We start from the raw sequence: 20,195 nt of genomic DNA, 5'->3' as shown, positions 1-20,195 counted from the left end.
GCAGGGAAGGCTGTAGCCCATAGCGTACAGTCGGTGTCATTTTGGCACTACCTTCAACTGTCAACAATCATGTGATGTAACCTATTTACTGGAAGGTGTGAAATAAACCTTGTACGCTTCTGATGTCTCAGATTTTAAACAAATAAAATGAAGGGATTAAAACAGAATATATGGAATACTGTGGCAAAATAGAGGAGGAAAGGGTGTGATATAGTTGAGCATTTAATGTCTTGTTATTGAGAGGAAGCCTTTGAGAGATTTAGTTTATACTGAGCAGATAAAACCCAGCCTGTGTGTCAGCATCAGGGAACCTCACCAGCTACCAACATATGTCTGAAAATTTCAGGCATTCCGCTTGTGACTTTTTGTTCCCTGCTGCCAGCAGCCACTGTTCTGCGCCGTCAGCAATTAACTCCCTCGCAGCGTTCCATCATCTCCTCTCCTGTTTATGAAGGTTGAGGACGTGCTGATGGACAAGAGAATAGCCGGGAGATTTACTGGAAGATGTTGCCTTTTCTATCTCCCGAACAGGTGACCCTATCTACGACCATCAGAGACAAGCTATTGGCTCACTGGAACCTTAACCCTCTAGAACTGGACTGTTCCCATTCTTTAACATGGAAACATAGAGGGCAGAAGGCCATTCAGCCCATTGTTCCAGTGCTGGTCCTTGAAAGAGCTCTGCAATTAGATCAATTTCCCCATTTTATTCTCCAAAAGTGTGAAAATCTTCCCATGTCAAATATTTCCCCACTTCCCGTACAAACACTTCTGTTGGATCTGCTTCCAATGCCCTTTCAGGCAGAACGTTCCAGGTTATAGTTTCTGCTATTTTAGCTTTTATTAAGGCCGAATAAATAGGCTAAGTTTGACAATTATAAAGGGATCAACTGGGACTCCCTGGGTAGTTGTCTCACTCCTGGTCAGGATCAAGTCCCACTCGCGAGAGTTGAGCACACAAATCCAGCCTGATACTCCAGGGTGGTACTGAGGGAGAGTGGCACTGTCAGAGAGGCCTTCTTGTGGAAGAGATGTTGAACTATCAGGTGGCTGTGAGATTTCCCACAGCACTACAGCGAGGAAGAGCAGGGCAGTCATCTCTGGTGCTCCAGTAATCACACAATCAACATCTGGTCAGTATCAGGTTCATGTTCATGGGAGCTTGCTCTGCACAAATTGGCTGCAGTGTTTTCTACATTATAATTGACTACAATTCAGAATCAGAATTAGTTTTATTCTCACTGACGTATGTTGTGAAATGTGTTGGTTGTGGCAGCAGTACAGTGCAAAGATGTAAAAATTACTATAAGTTACAAAAATAAATAAATAGTGCAAGAAAAAGGAATAACGAGGTAGTGTTCATGGGTTCATGGACCGTTCAGAAATCTGATGGTGAAGGGGAAGATGCTGTTCCTGAATCATTGAATGCGGGTCTTCAGGCTCCTGTACCTCCTCCCCGATGGTAGTAACGAGAAGAGAGAATGTCCCAGATGATGAGGGTCCTTAGTGATGGATGCCGCCTCCCTAAGGCACCGCCTCTTGAAGGTGTCCTCGATGGTGGGGAGGGTTGTGCCCGTGATGGAGCTGGCTGAGTCTACAACCCTCTGCAGCCTCTTGCGATCCTGTGCATTGGAGCCAATGTGAAAAGCTGTGTAAAAACACATCTTTTATGTTTTAAATATCTAGTTGCTGAGGGTTCTCAATGTTTACAACATTGGAAGGAGGAGCAGGGTCAGTCATTAACAGGCTTCCACACAATGACAAGACATTAGAATGCTCAACTATATGACATCCATTGCATCCTGTATTTTTTCTACACTGGACCCATCTATCCCAGTTTAATCCTTTCATTTAATTTGTTTTCAGTTTGATTTTGCGGGTGGGAAGACAAAACTGTACAAGGAATCAGTAACATGTATGGGGAGAAAGGGATTTTTAATTTCGGGTTTCTACTGGAAACATTGACAATTCCTCTCCACCCCACAGATGCTGCTCAACCCGCTGAGTTCCTCCCGCAGATTGTTTTTGCTCCAGATTCCAGCATCTGCAGCCTCTGGTGTCTCCATGCCATAGATTCATAGAGTCCTCGAGTAACACAGCACAGAAACAGGCCCTTCATCCCAACTCATCCATGCAACCATGGTGCCCACCAAGCTAGTCCCTTCTGCCTGCGTTTGGCCATATCCCTCTAAACCTTTCCTATCCATGTACCTGTCCAAATGTCTTTTAAATGCTATTATTGTATCTGCCTCAACCACTTGCTCCAGCAGCTCATTCCACATTCACACCCCCAGGAGCGGTTTAGAGGGCTATGGGCCAAACGCGGGCAGATGGGACTAGCTCACTGGGCGACATGGTCAGCATGGGCGAGTTGGGCCGAAGGGCCTGTTTCTGTGCTGTATGACTCTATGACTCTGTGTGAAGAAATTGCCCTTCAGGTCCTTTTTAAATCTTTCCCCTAATCACCTGAAACCCATGCCCTTTAGTTTTTAGTTCCCCTTCCCTGGGAAAAAGTCTGTGTGCATTCACCCTGTCTGTACCCCTCACGATTTTGTATGTGTGTAATGACTTTAATATGCCCCTAATATAAGAGGCTTAGTGTTTGGATGGTCTCTTCCTGTTCCTAATGTAACAGGTGGGAGGGATTGAATGGATCCTGTTCCTGATGAACCACGAACGGACCCTTCCTGTTCCACAGCTGTGTTCTCCCTTGGACCTCTTCATGTAACCACAATTGTTTTTAATAAGGATAAATCAGAAGGAGTATTCTCAGTTGCACATTGATTGGTGCAGTGGTGCAAGCTGTGGTTCAGATAGACAATCAAAAATTATTGCAAATGATAGACCTCTGCTGAAAGTGCAGCTTACTCGTGTATCTGGAGCCGTGCAGAGCAGGGAGAAGGGTGCTGTGAAAGCACAGTAACGGTGGATTTAACCTGCGTTTTGTATCGGGCCCTTGGAGCTAATCTCTTGTGTGGTCTGAAGCCCCTGAACACAGATCAGCAGCAGGTACCGGGCTCTGAATGTTCATATAAAGCTCGATAAACCCAGAGAAGTGAAGTTTTCTCAGATCATGAGCAGCAATCTGTGACCACGTGATCCCCGGGTGTTCTGGTTTCCTCCCACATACTGGTTGGGAAGTTAATAGTTACTGTAAATTGTCCCCGGTGTAGGTGAGCGGGAGAACTGGGGATGGTTGATGTGCATGTGACAGACAGTAGGTTTACAAGGAAGGGAGTTGGGGGGGGGGGGAGTGGGATCAACGGGAATGCCCTGAGAGTCAGCACGGATTTGATGGGTCAAGCAGCCTCCTGTGTGTGGGAGAATATGAGACTATATGAAATAAGCCTATTTTACACACAGAACAGTTCTGTAGAGAGAGCTGGGCAGTGCACAAGCAGTTTGCAAGGATGATTACAAGGACAGGTTACATCCAATCGGCTGGACACTTTCCCCAGAAAGGGGTGAAGGATTACTTAAAATTTACACCCATTTGCCCCTTCTTCTCTATGCTTGTGTTTCTACCCCACACCAGCCTCCTCCCACACCTCCCCATCTGCCCCAATCACCATTTCCTTTTGTCCCCTTCTCCCTCATTTGTTTATCCTGAAACCCGTCTCTGCTCAACCCCTCCCTGAGGGAACACGTTCCCCATTTTCCCCGGGAAAAGGTTTGCCCAAATTCCTTCTCAGATTTATTAATTTATGGTCCCTAATTTTGGTCTCTTCCAAAAAATTGGAACCAACTTCTCCGCACCAAACCTTAACAATCTTTAAATCTTTCCAGTGCCTCCTTAATCTTTCCTGAGGGATAGAAACAATACAGGCAACACCCTTGCAATTCTTCCCTGCACTCTCGCTGGTGCCTCCCTGCCCACAGTACTATGGATCCCAACGCTCTCTTTGTAATCCTGCTGCAGGTGTGCAGAATGACTGACAAGAGTTATTTGAAAGCTTGAAAATAAATCAAACTAATAAACCTAACAAATCATAGTGGTGCTCACATTGCCTTGCATTTCTTATCTATAAATGGAATAAATTAATGCATAAATAGCATAGAGCATTAACATAAATACTGCCATTTAACAGAAAATTATAATAACTGGAAACAAAATTGCAATTATGTCAGCCTAAGAAATAAGATTGTTTGCACTTCAGCAAAAGAAACACTTAGAACATGTGGTGTAGAAGCAGGCCATTTCGACGCTCTGCTCTGTGCTGGGGTTCCTGCCCCACACCAACCCTGTCCCTCACCTCACTATCTCCTCTGCATCTCCTTCTCTGCTTCTCGTCCGTTTGTCCAGCTTCCTGTTGAATGTATTTAATCTCCCCGCTTCTGTTAGAAGTGAGCTCCACGTTCTGGGTTCTCCCTGGGGAAGGAAGTTTCACCTGGATAGCTCTTCAGGTTTTGCTCATGCTTGTCCTGTGCTTATGGCTCCTTTATAATGGGAACCATATTCTCTCTGCCCTGACTGTCGAACTATACGATTTTACAAGTATCTGTCTGGTCACTCCTTGGCCCTCTCTTTCTTAGGGGAAAGAGTCACATTGGATTGTTTCACAAGAGACTGCAGATGCTGGAATCTGCAGCAACAAACAAAATGCTGGAGAACTCAATGAGTCAGGCAGCATCTGCAAAGGGAAATGGACGGTTGACATTTTGGGTCGTGACCCCTTATCTGGACTCATATGAAGGTTCTTGACCTGAAACGTCAACTGTCCATTTCCCTCCACAGATGCCGCCCGACCCGCTGAGTTCCTCCAGCAGCTCATGGATTGCTTCATGTATTACCCCTAGATTTGGATCCTGTGTGTGGAAACACTTATCCAGGCAGTTTGTAATGTTTTAGCATGGACAAGAGTAGCTGATGACATCTGTAGGAGGTTGATTGAAGGCACTTGTGCCCAGCGGTGTTTGAAAGGGAATGTCAGATACTGTACTAGGGGGACCTCCTGATTAAACTTGAGTTACTAATAATTCTAGACTAATAACAGCAGTCCGTGCTGCAAATAGCAGCCCTAGTAGCTTCAAATGTTCAAATCACTATAGTTTGGGTTCTGGAATCAGTAATCAATTATTTTTTTCTGCAGTTTGCAGCGAAGAACATTAGTCTCTCAACCAATATCAGCAGACCAGGACACCACAGTGCTGTTTGTGGGAGTGTGCTGTGTTTACATTGGCTACCATCCTTCCCAAGTTACAGCAGTGACTTCACTTCAGAAGGTTTCTCATTGGCTTTAATTGCTTTAGGATGTCCTGAGGTCAAAGGTGGCACTGTAGAAGTGTTTTTTTAATATATTCGTTAGGTAACATCTTGGCTGTGTTAGCCGTGAGAGAATATTCTACACAGAACATAGAACAGATCAGTACAGCACAGGAGCAGCCTCTTCAGCCAACCATATATGCTCCAAACACGATGCCAAGTTAAACTAAATGTCTTCTGCCACATTCAGTTGGCAGGAACAGTTGATTGAGCCATTTGACAACAATTCTTAGACCTTGCTTGTATAGTGATTTGCAGTGAGGGATATTTTAGGGTGAAAGTTTGCTTCTGTTCGATGGGCAGAGGCAGCTCTCCCCCTGCCATGCCATCGAATGTGGATCCAAACCCCTTTTGAAAGCCTCAAATGAATCTTTCTCCAATGCTCCCTCTGTGCCTTCCTGATTCTGATCACTTGCTGGATAAAATCATTTTCTCTCATGTCATTTTTGGCTTTGTTGCCAATCGGTTCTTAATCCCTCGGCCAATGAGAACAATCCCTCCCGCTGCTCTGTCTGTATGTGTTCTTCTGTCAAATCCCGCCATCAGCTCCCCTCTATTCCACAAAAAGCCCCCAATTTCTGCAGTCATCCACTTAAACAAGTCTGTGTCAGCCTCGGAAAATCACTTCCTTTATAGATGTTCCTTTGCCTGTAACACTTTTTTTTGAAGCAAATCCTAGGGCTCCACCTCCTCTCAAATCTGCATAAGGAATCAATTCTGTAATTGGAACCATTTTTAGAACACTTTTTGGGAGAGAAATATCAGCCCATAAAATAAAGAGAGACTTGCATTTTTATAGCACCTTTCACTGCCACTGAATGCCTCAGTTGGATCACAATCAATGAAATACTAATGCAGGTTATTCACTGTTGCAATGCAGAAAGTACTACACCCAATCCACACACAGCAAGCTCCAAACAAACATGATTGTGAGAACATTGAGGTCACCTGTTTCTGTGATATTTATTGAGGAATCAATGTGGGTTCAGGACCCTGGAGAGTACACCCTGCTTTCCTTCAAAATAATGCCCTAAGATCCTAAACATTCCCCCTTGACAAGCAAGGATTGGACGGATCTCAACAGCACCAGAGGATCGTGCCTATGCTCCCTCTCTGAAAAGATGATCCAATTATCACACTCTGCCCAGGTACTACACTGGAGAGCCTGCGTTGAGTATGGATCAAACCTCAGGAGTGGGACTTGAACCCATAACCTTCTGACTCAGAAGGGAGAGTGTTCTATGAACTGACAATTGGTCCTCAAGTTGTTTCTGACATTTAATTGCTTAATATGTCTCACATTTGTTGGCACCCAGCCCTCCTTACACTGTCTCGCTAACACTGGGTTGTTGAAACCCTTCCATTCCCTTCACATCACTGCCCACACAATGCTCTCTTTATTACATGCCAATATCTGTATGAGTCCTACCATTCCAAATTGAATTATTTCACCTTAAAAACTGATTTAGCAGTGGCTCTTCATGTTGCTTTTGCTTATATTTGGACTTGTTCCAAATCTTTTATATTTGTGATTTTTGATTGCAAACTTAAAATCTGCTTTGGTCTCTCAGGAGGATTAGTTCACCATAAGGATATCCAGGACTATCTAAGCAAATAACTTATGACAAATGATTTCTGTGCACAGACTACTGACCTGATGGGACAATGTGCACTTCAAATTCTCCTCTGTGTCAGATCTTTGCTCAGGTAGAATGGATAATGAGGATGTGACTGGTGTCCTTCTGAGGGAAAACCCCAACAGAGAGTTTGTGACAACAAGAAGCATCTTTGCTTTACAAATGGCTCCACCACATCCACATCACATGGTCTAAACCACAAAATCTTAGAACATGGAACAGTACAGCACAGGAACAGGCCCTTCGGCCCACAATGTGCTGAACTAATTAAACTAGTAATTAAATGCCTTACTAAACTAATCCCTTCTGCCTACACAATGTACATGTCCCTCCATTCTCTGCACATTCAGGAGCCTCTTAATCCCCTCCATCGTATCGGCCTCCACCACCACCCACCCACCAGGCACTCACCCCTCTCTGCACAGCATAGAATGAGGCCTTTCGACCCATCAAGTCTGTGCTGCCTCTTTGAAAGACATCAAATTAGTCCCACTCCCCTGCTTTATCCTTCTATTCCCTTAATCCATTTCTCCAGTTCCCCTCTGAAAGTCCCTGTCGAATCCACTCCCACCGCCCTTTCAGGCAGCACGTCCCAGATCACAGCAACTCGCTGCATAAAAGCATCCCCTCCTCTCCCCTCCGGTTCTTCTGCCGACCCCCTTCGCTCCGTGTCCCCATCACCCACCCTCCTGCCCCTGGAGACATTTTCTCCTTACTTACTCCACCAAAACTTCTCCTGATTTTGAACACCTTCATTAAATCTCCCATAACCTCCACCACCTTAAACTCAAATTTTTAATTGCCTGTTCACAACACATTGTAATGCAGAGGTGCCTTTAAAGATGCCAGCTTTTCAAAGTCAAAATGTTCACATGATACATTCAGGCAAAATTGATTTAATTGACAGTAGTGAACACTCTGGGCCATTGTTTTAGCTCTGGGGCATCAGAGACCCCAGAGGGCTCCGATCCCTTGAGACTGCTTGAAATGGTTAGTTCCAACTCGAGTAAATCTCTGATGGAGCTGCTCACTGTACCATCTCATGTCTCGCTGTTTTTACAATGACAGAGAGGTCAGATCATACAACTGAAAGGAGGAGAGAAAGTCTTGTATTTCTAACATCAATATCTTCTGGTAGCCACTCCCTCTTTTCCTTCGCCCCTTGGTTTTTCCCTCATTCCTGTGGCCCCTTCACCGCTTCTCTTTCCCCTCCCCCGCCCTCATGACCTGCCCACCCCTTTACTCCATGGTCAACTGTCCTCTTCGATCGGATTCCTCCTTCTTCAGTCCTTCGCCTCTTCCACCTCTCACCTCCCAGCTTCTCACGTCATTCCCACTTCCCCCCTCCCTCACCAACCTACCTTCCCCCCTCACCTGGACCCACCTATCACCTGCCAGCTCGTGCTCCTCCCCCTCCCCCCACCCTTCTATTCCGGCTTCTGCCCTCTTCCTTTCCAGTCCCGATGAAGGGTCTCGGCCCGAAATGTCAACTGTCCATTTCCCTCCATGGATGCTGCCTGACCTGCTGAGTTCCTCCAGCATTTTGTGTGTGTTGCTGTGTCTTGCATTTCTAACATGCCCTTCACAATCTCGGGGCTTCCAAGGGATTTTAGAGCAATGGGATGTTTCCTGTTGCAATCACCATGGTAACAGGAAGACTGTTCCTGGCAGGGTAGGTCACTGGATAAGTTCCTGGGATGAGGCCATTTTCCTGTGCAGAGATGTTACATTGGGTTTCCCCATGCTCACTGGGGTTTGCAGGAATGACGGGAAACTCATTAAAAAATAGAAAGCCCAGCAGGGTCGTTGCTGAGGGACTGCTTCCTCTTGCTGGAGGCTTGAGAACTCTGCGATTTGGGGTTGGAATTCCGGATTGAACCAGAGGATTGTGAATCTTTGGGATTCTCTTCCCCAGAAGCTGTTGGTGATAAGCTGTGAGGAAATTCAGGGCTTGATGTTTGGAACTGAGGGAAGCTGACAGGATATCAGGCAAGGTAGACGGTCACCAATGATTTTATTGAATTGATAAATTGGTAAATTATTTTATTATTGTCACATGTATCTAGTGAAAAACTTTGTTCTGCCTGCCATCCATACAGATTATTTCATTACACAGTGCTTTGAGGTAGTACAAGGTAAAACAATAACAGAATGCAGAATATAGTGTTACAGTTACAGATAAAGTGCAGTGCAGGCAGACAATAAGGTGCAAGGCCATGATGAGATGGATTGTGGGGTCAAGAGTCCATCCTATCGTACTAGGGGACGTTCAATAGTCGTATAACAGTGGGATTGAAGCTGTCCTTGAGCCTGGTGGTACGTGCTTTCAGGGTTTTATATCTTCTGCCCGATGGGAGAGGGGACTTTGATTATGTTGGCTGCTTTCCCAAGGCAGTGAGAAGTATAGACAGAGTCGGTGGATGGGAGGCTGGTTTCAATGATGTGCTGAACTGTGTCCACAACTCTCTGGATCAAGGGCAGAATGACCTGTAAATATTGTGTTTTTACCCCATTCTGACATCCTAATGCAATGTGGAAAATTTAGCAGCCAAAGTACACACAGGAAGATCCCACAAACAACAACATAATAGTGACCGGACTGAGATGCCAGCTACCAGGACACTGGCCTCAATTTAGAATTGGTTGCTGGTCCTTGGTGTCAGACCAGAGCTCACACCTGTGAACCAGAATCAACTGGCGCATGGAGAAGATCTACCTTGCTTAACAAAGAACTGTAAACTAATTTCTGGGACCCAAGCATTACTGGCAAGGCTGTTGTTTACTGCATGGTCCATCATTGCATTAAATGCAGGTTTGTTGCAGATGGTTGTGTGTAGGCTGCTTCAGAAGGAAGTTGAGGGTTAATCACACAGGATTCAGGCTTGGGTCACACGGTAAGGACAAAAGTGATATTTAAACAAAATAGATTTTCTTTTTTAGTTTTGGAACAGTGAAATGAAATGATTTCTCTTAAAATAAACACATTGTGATCACAGTGTTGATGTTTCCACAGGGTGAGAATGAGGGGACAGAATTACAAGATAGGGGGGTGTAGGAATTTTTTCTCACAGAAGGTGGTGAATCTCTAGAATTCTCTACCCTGACGGGTTGTGGATCACTGGGAATATTTATGGAGAAGATAGATAAATTTTTGAAAGATCAGGGAATTGAGGGCAGTAGGGAACTGGCATAGAAGAAGACGTGAGCCCTGGGGCAGATCAGCCATGATCCTATTGAAAGGCAGGGCAGGATTGAGGGGCCGAGTGGCCTAGTCTTGCTTAAATTTTTTTGTGTGTCAAAGTCAGCGGGCTGCCAATGTTTCCAAATGCCTTAATTGGACTGTTAGATGTCCCAAAATGATGGCTTTGCTCAACGACTTATTGAGTTATTGCAGTTCCTTTGCTTTAACTGGAAACGTGTGTGCAAGGCATCTGCTGAGTAGGTTTGACTGTAATGGACCATTGTTGTTCCTTTTGGAAGAGTTCGAAGGACACTTTGAGCTTCAGGAAAATGAGTTTGAGCCTCTTCGTGCTGTGACTTCTACATTTCTGCTGAAGTAATTCACTTCGGAAAAGAGCTCCTGCTTTAATGAGTCAAACCTTGTTCATTAAACCACATCTCCGCAGTGGTTAAAACGTGGTCTTTGGTATGTCGATTCTGTTCAGAAGCCAACTCTGCCAGCTCTGATCGTTCCACCTCACCTTAGGACTGACCTTCACAAACCATGTCCACAGGCTTTACTTGAACTCCAAGTATGTTTTGCATAAAGGAAGACCTCATTTTCTGCAGTACCTACATAAAGCACTAAGCATCAATTAAATATTTTTGAAGTGTAGCTACTGTTGAACAATGGGATATGTGATAACTGGTTTGTGCACAGCAAGCTCCCACAAATGATTTAATGAGTGGATAATTAGTTTTTGTGCTGTTGCGAGATAAATGTTGGCCTTAGGATACCAGGGAGGCCCCCCCCCCCCCCCACTATGCTCTTCTTTGAAATAAGACCAAAGGACAGGACAGTGGCTCCTACCACACAGTTCCAGTGACCTGAGTTCGATCCTGATCTCGGTTTGCGTCTCTGTGGAGTTTGAATGTTCTCCCAGTGACCACGTGGGTCTCCTCCGGGTGCTCCTCTCTCCTCCCATATCCCAAACATGTAGGATTTGGTGGGTTAATTAGTTGCTGTAAATTGCTCCTTGTGTGTAGGTGAGTGTGAGAACCTTGGGGGGGGGGGGGGGTGGTGTTGATGGAGAATAAGACGGGGCAGCAGTAAGTGGATGTTTGATGGTCGGAATGGATTCAGTGGGCCAGAGGGCCTGGTTCTGTGCTGGATATCTCTATGACAACTGGGAGGGCAGGTGGAACCAATTCTCCTCAGGAAAGTGGTCCCCAACAATGGGCCACTCGCTCAATGCTGCCCTTTCATTGGTGCAGCATATCCTCAGCACTGCTCCTTCAACACTGTGGCTCTCCCTCAGTATTGCCCCTCCAATAGTGCAGCACTCCCCTTGGTACGGAATCCAACTGTACTTCATTTCTTCAGTAGTAGTACTGTCTCTCCCCCAGTGGGGAATTCCCTCATCACTGGCCCTCTGACACTACTGGCAACTTTCAGTCCTTGACTCTCCAACAGCGTAGAGCTCCTTGGCTACTGCTGGTCCGTTATAACAAAAACTTTCCCCCAATAGTGCAGCACCCCCTTAATGCTATTCCTCCATCCATGTGCCACTCCCTCAGTACTGCCGTTCCCACGGTGTGACCCTCCCTCAGGACCACCCCTCCCACAGTGTGACCCTCCCTCAGTACCACCCCTCCCACAGTGGGACCCTCCCTCACTACCACCTCCCCAACAGTGTGACACTCCCTCAGTTCCGCCCCTCCCACAATGTGACCCTCCCTCAATACTGCCCCTCCAATGGTGCTCTAACTGCCCCTCACCACTTCTGCGGGAGTGTCAGTGTTAATAATGTTCTAGTGATAATGTAGGATGAAGATGAAATTGTAAATGCTTTGGACAGGGCTTGACATTTCAAGGTCATTTCCCAATTGAAATTAATCCAAGTTATTTCACCTTGAGCATCTTTCTCTTTCCGTGCTCTTTTTCCCCCAAAAATTGGGTAAAATGCGTGTAATTGTGGAGATAACAGAAATAGGTAACATAGTTCCAGATTTAATTTAAACCTCTTCGAGCACTGCAGGAGAATACTTCAAATCTGGACCATTTTCTACTTTCACCCTACAGATCCAGTCAGTTATTATTCTCTGGCACCAGAATATGATTTTAAAAAGTCAAATTAAACTGTAGCTGAAAAATGTTTGATGTTTTGTGACAAGTGTTAATTTAATTCACACCATTCCAGGAACACTGCTATCTTGTGTGTAGCATTTTAATTTTCGCAATGCAAAGGAGTGTGCTGGAGATTTCATTGCATGGCATTGTGTGGGTGGGATGGGAGTAACGACTTCAGTTGAAGACTTACCCAATATAGTCTGCCTGAAAGGTTGCAGGAAAGATAAAGTGGTGTATTTTTATGAAAAGTAGATGTGGAGAGACCTCCACTGTAAGCTGGCAATGGGAGAGCAACTGCAATATGGAGACACCAGACACTGTAGATGCTGGAATTTGGAGCAACACACAAAATGCTGGAGGAACTCAGCGGGTCAGGCAGCATCTGTGGAGGGGAATGGACAGTCGATCTTTCACGTCGAGACACTTCATCTGGATTGAAAGAACGAGGGGAGATAGCCGGTATAAAGAGGTGAGGGGAAGGGGTGGAGCACGAGCTGGCAGGTGATGGGTGGATCAGGTGAGGAGGGGTGATGGACAGACGGAGGAGGGGAGGGTGGGGACAGTGACAGAGGCTGGCAGGTGACAGGTGGAGGTGACACAGGGCTGCAGACGGTGGGATCTGATAGGAGAAGAAGGTGGAACCTGGAACCAAGTGAAGGAGGTGGGGAGGGCAGATGGGAACAGTGGGGGGAGGGGACCCAGTGGGAGGGGTGTGCGGGTGAAGGACAGATGGAGGGTGGACGAGGAGAAATAGACAGGGTGCTGGGGGCTGGGGTGGGTGTAGGAGGAACTGGGTGCGTCAGGAGGGGAGAGGAAAGTGACAGAGGGGGAGCAGTTACCAGAAGTTGGAGTTGTAGACTGCCCAGGGGGAATAGGAGGGGCCATTCCTCGAGTTTGCATTTAGCCTCATCCTGGCCGTGGAGGAGGCCAAGGACAGAGAGGTCAGTGTGGGAGTGGGGAGGGGAATTAAAATGGCTGGTCACCGGGAGCTCCAGACGGCCAAGGGTCCTCAGTAAAGCCGTTTATATTGAGAGATTCAAATTTCTGAAGTAAAACCAGAAAATTCTGGAGATATCCAGCAGATCAGGCAGCATCTGAGAAGAGAGAACCATTGACCTTTCATTAGGTATCACCCCTCCTTCTTTCTTCACAGATGTTGCCTGACCTATGAAGCATCCATGCCATTTTCTGCTCTTTTATTTTGTTTTTTCCATTTGTGAAGCCACAGAACCAAAGAATAACACAGCACAAAGGAGGTCACTCAGTCATCGATTCTTCCAAAGAGCAATCCAGTTAGTCTGAGCCCCCAACTCTTTCCCCATATCCCTGTGGTTCTACCTGCCCTTGGACCACAGGAGGTACAGTTGACTATCGCAGAGACTGACAGAATTCACCCTTTCACAGAGCAACACCACCTCCCTCCCACCTTTCCGTGTCTCCCACTTTTCTGTCCTCCCTCCCTGGGGTTGCCTACTCAACAGCAAGTACTTCATTTACCTTTATATATCCACCCGTGCAGAGAGATGTTCCAAAGTGCTTCACTGGAACAGGATGAACCAAAAATTGACATGGAGTCCCCCAAGAGGAGGTGACTGAAAGACTGGTCAAAGGAGGAGGATTTGACTTGGAGGGGATTTGAGGAAGTTTGGGGCTTCAGTGGAAAAATGTCAAAATTCTCTCAAAGGGATTGTGTGTAAACTTTACCTGTGGTAAAACTGAAAATCTTTCTGAACACCCTTCGACTTGAAACATCATTTCTGTTCCTGCCCCACAGGCGCTGCCTGTCTGGCTGCGTGTTTCCAACACTTTCTGTCTCAGGTTTCCAGCATCTGCAGTTTCTTTGATTTTCATGTCTTGTTGGAGAGAAACTGTGTGTGTGCTGGGGCTCAGGAGCAAAGTGAGAATCAGCCGGGGATTCGGGAGTGAGGTCAGGAAACACTGTGGGTGGGACAGGTCCAATATTCTCTCTGCAAGCAGTAGTTGAATCTGAGACAGTTGTTAATGTCAAATCTGTAAATGATATACTTTTGACGAGCAAAGTAATTGGGAGTGTGAGACAAAGGAGGGGATATGCAGAGGGGGTACAGGTCCGCCTGAATCTCATTAAACAGTAAACTAGGCTTGATGGGCTCAGGAAGCTTCCTTCTGACCCTGATATATGGCAGCTCTGTTTAACAACTTTATTTCAAATACTAGAGGACACAGCTTTAAGGTGAGGGGGGGAAAGTTTAAAGGAGATTTACGAGACAAGTGTTTTCACACAGAGAGCAATGGGTGCCAGGAATGTGCTGCCAGGGGTGGGGGTGGAGGCAGATGCGATAGAGGCGTTTAAAAGGCATTTAGACAGAGACATGAACATGCGGGGAGTGGAGGGATGTGGACCATGTGCAGGCAGGAGGGATTAGTTGAATTTGGCATCATGTTTGGCACAGACATTATGGGCCGAAGGGCCTGTTCCTGTGTTGCACAGTTCTGTGCTCTATATGTTAAAAGGCAGAAAATGCTGGAAATCCTCAGTGGATCAGGCAGCAGCTGTGGAAAGAGAATCTGAGTTAATGTTTCAAGTTGACGACCTTTCATCAGAACTGCAAGTAAAGCCAGAGATAGAGCTTGCTTTCAGCAGAAAAGGAGAGGTGGGGAGGTGAGGAGCTCGTGGCAAGTGGGACGAGGATGTAAGTTGGTGAAGGAGTAGAGAAGTAAAGTGAAAATGCCAACAGCTATATTGCCACTACAACTACTTTCCATGAAAATTTGGGAGCAGTAGTTCCATCTTCCCTTGGAATGCACGCTGAGGTTAGAAGGCAGTAAATTGCTCTGTTTGAAAGCAAAGTTTCAAACTTTAATTACCTGAGCTGTTGGTTAAGGTCACAGCCTCAGTACTGATTGTGGGCCTTTCTGAGTCAGCCTGGTAGAGTGTGTGGCTTTACCTCTCTCAGGGAGCTCTCTGAATGTTGCACTAACATCAGTGTGATCAGATCCATCTGCCATTGTAATGCTTCCTCGCTGAATGTTGTCTGGCTTCCAGTTAGACCAGACCTAACGTCAGCCTCAGCAACTTCACTGCTATGCAGACCTGATACCCCCAAACATCTGGAGACACAAGAGGCTGCAGATGTTGGAACCTGGAGCAACAAACAAACAGCTGGAGGAATTCAGTGGGTCGGGCAGCATCTGTGGGGGGAAATGGACAGTTGAAATTTCAGGTCGAGACCCTTTACCAGTCCAGATGAAGTGTCTCAGCCCAAAACACTGACAGTCCATTTCCCCCCACAGATGCTGCCCGACCCACTGACTTCCTCCAGCAGTTTGTTTTTTACCACGAAACATTTCCCTATCGCTAACAGTGTTTATTAATCCACATACATTGTGCTCCGGGTGGAGTTTCCATGTTCTCCCTGTGACCGTGGGAACATTTAGCCTCATCCCTCTGAACTCCAAGAACTTGGGCAGAACAGTAGCACAGCCCCAGTGATCTAGGATCAATCCTGACCTCAGGTGCTTTCTGTGTGGAGCTTGCACGTTCTCTCTGTGACTGAGTGGGCTTCCCCCAGGTGCTCTGGTTTCCCCCCACCTCCCACAAATGTGCAGGTTAGTAGGTTAATGGGCCATTGTATATTGCCACTAGTGTGTGGGTATGTGGTAGAATCTGGGGGGAAATTGATGGGAATGTGGGGAGATTGAAATGGGTTAGGCTAAGATTCATGGTCGGCATGGACTCAGTGGGCCGGAGGGCCTGTTTCAGTGCTGCATGACTCAAACTTCCCTTTCTTTATCTCAACAAACATTTATCCATTCGAGTTTTCGAATCAAAGGCAGGGCTTCCAGTATCTCCTTCCCCACATTCTAGCCATTTTGAATGAGGTGCCATTTTGTACTGATTTACATTTTGACTGCCGGTACATCAAACACCCAGCAAAAGAACTTTAATCGTGGAATCACTCAGCATTCAGCCCACTGGGCACCCTATTAAAGAGCTCTCTAATTAACAACACTCACCTTCTCTCCTTCTACAACTCTCCTTTTCAAGTATTTCTCCAGTTTTCTTTCAGAAAGTTGCTGATGAATCTTCTTCCAGTGCCCATTCAGGCACAATAACCCATGAAATAAACCAAAATGTGTACCTTCCCAATGTTAACAATGCAAAGACAAAACTGGCAATAGAAACGCCTGTCTGATAGCTTCTTTAACATATCAAAGTAGCAGAGCTGTGCAATTGACCTTGGCAGCACTGAGCTAGCCCTCACCACCAGCTGGTAACAGACACTCACTGTGAAGCATCCTTTATTCTCACAGTGCTGTCTTGAAGTATCCATTAGCTATTTTGCTCTCTGTATTATCCAACAGGATTGCTTTGAGCAGAATCTTCAGGCATTTGTAGATATTTTTATGCTTTTCCTGCCATTATTTCAACAATATAGCTTTTAAAGTACCAGCAGTTATTTACAATGAGAAACTCAGGAGTCAAAGCCTGTGCTGGCTGAGATAGGAGTCAGACAGAATCCAGTGTTAGAAAATGCACAACGGGCAGTGTAGGTGTTAATTGTTTGCAGAATTTGTCACTGTCGAAGATTAATATCACAGTCCATTGTGTAAAGGCTGCTTGTTTGCTCAGTTCTACAAAGCCAATTTCAAAAATCTCTGGCATAAACCCAAAGCTCAAGCCTGCTTCAGGTCAGTGGGCTTGATTGACAGTTGTGTGTGCAACCTCTGAGAAGATTGTTTGATTGGCTCCAGTCCTCTGTGAGTGATGGTCTGATGTCTAGACTCTGTGACCAGACACTGCTTCATCCACTTAGTGTATGAATAACAAGCAACAACATCAGTTTCCATTTTCACTGTATATTTAATGTAGCAAGAAAGCCCCAAGTGTTTCCAGAGCCTTAGCAAACAGAGAGTGACACTGTCACATAAGGAGGTATTAAGGTGGATGACCGTAAGGGCAGGTTTTGAGGGGCTTTCCTGAAGGAGAGGAGAGCAGTGGAGAGACAGAGACAGGGAGGGAATCACAGAGCTTGGTGCCTCATTAGCAGAAGGCATGGCTGCCAATTAAGTTCGACACTGAGCAAGGGGCCAGAATTGGAGGAGACAGGACCCATTGAATAATTGTGGAAGTAGGGAAGGATAGGGCTGGCTAGCACTGTGCCAGACAGGCATGGATGGAGATTCCAACGGAGATGAGTTGGGAGGGAGAAGTTGCCACTATTATGGTGGGGAAGATGTACAGTTGTAGCTGGTGGTGCTGTGTATGGGTCTGAAAATCATCCCAAGGTTAATGATGACACTGAGGTTTCAAATGGTCTAGTCTTTCCAAGTGACAGATGGAATCTACGTGTAAGACTGTGCTGGAGAGGTAAAATCAGTCCGAATCTGCAGCACGTGAATAGCATTAGGAGAGGCGTTCTGTCAGAAACTTTGCCCTTTCTGGGAGTTTACAGCACTCAGTAATTGGTGCCCAGTTTCCCCCAGTACAATAGTGACCATTAGTGACTACACTTTAAAAGTGTTCATTGGATGAAAAGTGATTTAGTACATCTTGAAAGGGATGTGAAAGATGATATACAAATGCAGGTTTTCATCAAAGAGAATATTAGGAAAAAGGGATGGTGGGAACTAGTTCAACCCTCAATTCACAGAGTTTGTGACAACAATATCAACCATCGAGTTGGAATTTGGGACAATACTTCTGTTTTACAACGGTGTTTATCTCTTTTGCGGATGGCATACTTCAGCAAACATTTTACAGAGTCTGTTTCAGAAGAGTTGTTATGATCTATAGCAAACAGAGCTCATGACTAAAACTATAGTAAAGTCTCCTGATAGTAGCTGGAAGAGTTCTCCAGCATAATACAGAGGGTGGCGGATAATTACAAAGTGCAGTTGATGTGCTTGTAATGAAGGCCAGTCAGGTACAACAGAGTGGAATCTAGCCATGATTGACAGGGAAATCATCTCCACAATAGTCATCTGAGGACTTGTATTGTCATTCTGCACAGCTTAAGGAGGACAGAGACAAAAGAAACGTTCTGATGTATTTGCATTAAGCGTTCTTCATGTCAAAATATTTAACTCCCAATTAAATAAGTTGCTTAATTTGTTCAGAATTAATGTTCTGACCAAATTAATAGGGACAACAAAAGAAACATCTGGCACTTCTTTGGAGCTTTGACAAGGTGCAGAGATTTCAAAGTGATTTTGTATTTCACCTCACTCCTGTTCCAAAAAATAAGAGATGATGGAAAGCAATTTCTGGTAATAGCAATTTCTTGAAGACTATAAACTTGGCCTGAGCTATAAATTCTGGGTATTGTGGCAGTGTATCAAAGCAGATAGCTATTTTTGCTTGGCACTTCCTCTCTTGTTGAAACTGATTTAATACTTAATAAAATAAAACTCTTCAAAACTTGTTGTAGTTAAAAAGGATGGAAAAGAAAGGCATGTGTTTCTGCTGGTCCCTTCACAACCTGGAGAGATCGTTACAGATGATAAAACAGATGTCTGAAATAAAAATAGAAAAGCTGGAAACACTCAGCAGGCAGCTGCTGTGCAGAGAGAAGTGGAGTTAGGGCTTGGGGTTGATGACATTTTGTTAGAAATGGGGAAATTTAGAAATGAAACATGTTGCAGGGAGGGGGCAGAGAGAACAGAAGGGAGGTTTGTGCTAGGGTGGAGACAAGGACAAAGTGGCAGCGGAGGTGAATCTGGAGGAGGTATAAGTGATATCTGCAACACCAAGTGCAGAGTGGCATGTTGAATATTTCCAAAACTTTTTGTTTTTCCCTCAGACTTGCAACATCTGCAGTATTTTGCATTGGAAAAGATTTATGAATTCTGCCCCTGTTGTAATGTAGCTATCCGTTTGTAATATGGATAGCTACATTAGGGTGGGCACCATGGTCAGCATGGACTGGTTGGGCCGAAGGGCCTGTATTCGTGCTGTATTGCTCTATGATTCTGACTCTAATACAATAACAAACCAAATAATCTCTTTTTCAGTATTAGTTAAAAACATAGTTGGTCAGAATCTGAGGGAACCCCAACTCTGGATCTTGGGCATTCACCTGAGAGGCCAGCCAGGTCCTCAGTCCAATTGGAGACACCAGAGACAACAAATGCTGCAATCTGGAGCAACACACAATCTGCTGAAGGAACTCAGCGGGTCGAGCCGCATCTGTGAGGAGAAAGGAATTAATGCAATCTGTCCTGACGCAGGGTTTCAACAGGAAAAGTTAACAATTCCTCTTCTCCCACAGATGCTGCTTCAGCAGATTGCTTGTTGCCTCAGTCTAATTGTTGACATTTGGGGTTGAAACCTTACGTCAGGACTGGTGGTGGAGAGGGAGATAGCCAGTATAAAGAGGAGAGAGGGAGTGGTGAGACTCCAGGTCCTGCTTCAGGATTTCAACCAGAAACATAAATAATTCCTTTCCTCCCACAGATACTGCCTGACCCATCGAGTTCCTCTGTTTGTTGCTCCAGATTCCAGCATCTGCAGACTCGTGTGTCTCTTTAGTTTAAAACCTGGTTCGTACAATTATGCCTGTGACAGTGCATCACTGCATGCCGTGTTGTGCTTTAAATTATAGAAAGTGTAGGTTTTCTTGCACTTTGTGAGGAAGTAAGTGGTTTATTTGGAAGCCCATACCAATTTAGTTGATGCCCAGATTTTGAAATAGCTAGAAATTAAAATGTTATCTTACATGGGAATTATTCAGCATTGAAAATATGGCACCAATTCAAAAGTATTTATTTTTCAGAGGAATAAGAGGAAATCTCATTGAACTTTAACATGATTGTGTGGCCAGATTCTGCTCTAACTCCATCTACAAGTTTGCAGATGATACCACCGTAGTGGGCCGACTCTCAAATAACAATGAGTCGGAGTACGGGAAGGAGATAGGGAGCTTAGTGGAATGGTGTCATGACAACAACCTTTTCCTCAATGTCAGCAAAACATGTAACCTCCTCAGGAGGCTAAAGACATTTGCATGTCCCCTTTGACACTCAC

The 20,195-nt window shown here is 45.4% G+C and overlaps 1 protein-coding gene across 4 annotated transcripts in view; it reads left to right on the top strand.

Annotated features, from left to right (window-relative positions):
- Positions 1-20,195, top strand: part of fgf14 (fibroblast growth factor 14) — a 339,581-nt gene that overhangs the window by 217,976 nt on the left and 101,410 nt on the right. The gene's annotated exons all lie outside the window — the stretch shown is intronic.

Source organism: Pristis pectinata, chromosome 11, assembly GCF_009764475.1.
Source record: "Pristis pectinata isolate sPriPec2 chromosome 11, sPriPec2.1.pri, whole genome shotgun sequence".
Classification (NCBI taxonomy): Eukaryota; Metazoa; Chordata; class Chondrichthyes; order Rhinopristiformes; family Pristidae; genus Pristis; species Pristis pectinata.
This window is presented reverse-complemented; position numbering and strand designations above follow the sequence as displayed.